The following is a 2,500-nucleotide window of genomic DNA, read 5'->3' as shown; positions in this document are numbered from 1 at the left end:
TATGACACCAGAAGGCCAATAGTGGTTGTTCTCCTTAACCCATACAATGTCAGCCAATTAAGAGAGTTAATGATGAGGTATACATTCTGTTTTGAAATTACGATAGATAGTAAGATGACTTTGAATTGCTCATTATGATACTCCATAGGTGTACATATTAAATTGAGCCTTGTCACTAATTATAAAACTACTATGATAAATTCCCTAAGACAAACCTCCTCAAAAGCAGGAAATAAGGTAGACTAAAAAGCAATTATTGCAAGTGACCAATAGCAGTATCGTTAAAGTGCTACTGTGATCGAATTTTTATCCCTTGAGTTTTTGGGTTTATCATATAGAATTCCAGGAAAGATAACAAACGCCGTTAACTGTTTGGAAATATCTGCACTGGTTCCGGAGATATTTAACTTTGAAAAATGAGTAAAATCTGCAAATGAGACGGTTGATGACATCACTCATTCAACCCAGTATAAAATCAAGAATATAAATAGAGCTATCTCGGTCAACTTGCAGCAGAGACCATTGAAACTTGGTAGGCTAATCTTCCATGCTAAAATACGCTCATTTATCATAACCTAAGAGTTTCACTTCCAATAATTGTTCAAGTTTACTCCAAATTTTGTTCCTATTTTGAATTGAAAGCATCTCTGATGACCCCACATGTATACTTTCTTTTCTGTGCAAGCATCATCAGTGAAGACATGTTTACCTTTTGATTAGTCAATGTTTTGGTTGTTTTTGGTTAACTCTCTTTGTCAATTTTATTACATAATAATCATTTCCTTGATTGGTCAAACTTGTTTTTGTTAAACATGCCTTCACAGTACTGTAGGTCTGTACAGAAGAATAAATTGTCCTGTTCAATTACATAATTAAAACTTTATCTACAGTTGCTGGAATGTGCTTGAAAAAATTTTTTTATAGTTGGCCATGGCCTTGATATTGGTTTGGTAGCTAACGTATATTTATAAATAAATAATTATGCATGGTTTTGTCCCCTAACTTATTTATTAAATATGTAATTAGTCATCTTAATAGAACCAAAATAGTTGAAATCCTAGTTAACTGTTATGGTATTGCCTCCACTCTGTGAAATCACAACATTTGATTGCGTAAATGTTGGTGTTGTTTGTGGCCTAATTTGTCTTCTCGCATGCATTGGACCTGGTGAAAATGTTTCAGTTAATTACTGAATCATGGCTAGGTATAGCATGCAATAAATCAATACCTAAAAGAAGTCATATGCGAGGCATTATAAGAGAGCATACCATTCAAAAGTTCAGTCCAGTAATTAACCACTGGCATCTATAATAAGTCATAATTACTGTTCATAAATAATTTGGCTTTTGCTTATAATTTGTCATTGTTAGTAATTTTATGAGCTGTTAATTTACCTTTGTTCCATTGTGCAAACATTTATTCTTCTTTTTGATTCTTAGACAGCTCACCTCACTCTGAGATAATTAATTTTTAGGGGTTTTTCAAATTGGTAAAATTGATTTTGTCTAATAAGACTTACATGTATTGTAATCACAAAATGTAGGAGTCGGACTCTATTTGAAACAGAGACTGAAATAAAATTATTGGAAACAACCTGTTTTGATTTCATTCTAAGAGAGAAAATTTGAGCACTACATTCAAGACACGGCATGCAAAGTTTTTGTGCATTTCACTTTGCTTACCATCATCATCACTTTCAGGTATTGTGATAAGACTCGTGTCTGCACCTCAAAATGCAATGTAATGAAAAGAATAATAACCCAGTTTTAAAGCTATTTTTGGTTACATTTAGCAATGTAATCTGCCTTTAGAAGGAAATGAAACCTCAACATTTTCTTGGTGAATCAACTAACTAATGGGGTTTGCAACTGCCAACACAGAAATGCCTTTTAAGTGCCTTTTTTGAATTGCTTTTATTGTATATAGTGAGTTTTACAAATTTTAAAAAGGGTGCCTTCTCAAATTTTCTCACCCTCGCCAACAGCTTGACAGATGAATCACAGGAGACAAGACACCTTTTACACGAAATCAAACAGAATTTCACTGCCACAGATTAGAACATTTTCAATTGACAACGATCGTTACCGGTATTATTTTGCTTGACAAGTTAAGTCATTCAAGGCATTCTGATGTAGTATTTATAAGCATGAAAAAGACTGTTTCATCTGGAACACCCAAGCAAAAAGGGATTTGAAAATACAAGGCTCAGCAAGCTGTTTTTGACAAAATTCAAGGTGTTTGGATACCCAACAAAACACAGTCTTGATTGTTTGACATACATTGTACATCTTCTCAATCGAAACAAAAACTAAGGAGTAAACGAAGAAATAAAATCCAAAAATGTATATTCTAATTAATACCACTAACTTATCCAAACCTCCTTCATGGTTATGACTTTCTTTGTTTTAACTTCATTGATCAACTATTAATGTTAGTAGTGATACATGTAATTATCATCTTACAATGCCTTCTTACAGCTTAATTTCAAATATGTATTGAC

General features: G+C 32.8%; 1 long non-coding RNA gene across 6 annotated transcripts in view; it reads right to left on the bottom strand.

The window, feature by feature from the left end:
• The window catches only part of LOC138028877 (uncharacterized), a 27,180-nt gene that overhangs the window by 13,499 nt on the left and 11,181 nt on the right, over positions 1–2,500 (bottom strand). For 2 of the 6 annotated variants that reach the window (XR_011127760.1, XR_011127758.1), the window contains exon 5: positions 1,683–1,721. The exons of 2 other annotated variants lie outside the window; for them this stretch is intronic. This is a non-coding gene — a long non-coding RNA (uncharacterized lncRNA). Of the gene's footprint in view, positions 1–1,682; positions 1,728–2,500 lie in introns of all 6 variants that reach the window. 2 more of the 6 variants (XR_011127756.1, XR_011127754.1) reach the window with 1 other exon arrangement.

The sequence above is a fragment of the Montipora capricornis genome, chromosome 2 (assembly GCF_036669925.1).
Source record: "Montipora capricornis isolate CH-2021 chromosome 2, ASM3666992v2, whole genome shotgun sequence".
Lineage (NCBI taxonomy): Eukaryota > Metazoa > Cnidaria > Anthozoa > Scleractinia > Acroporidae > Montipora > Montipora capricornis.
Note: the sequence above shows the minus strand (reverse complement) of the source record. Positions and strands in the feature narration are given on the sequence as shown.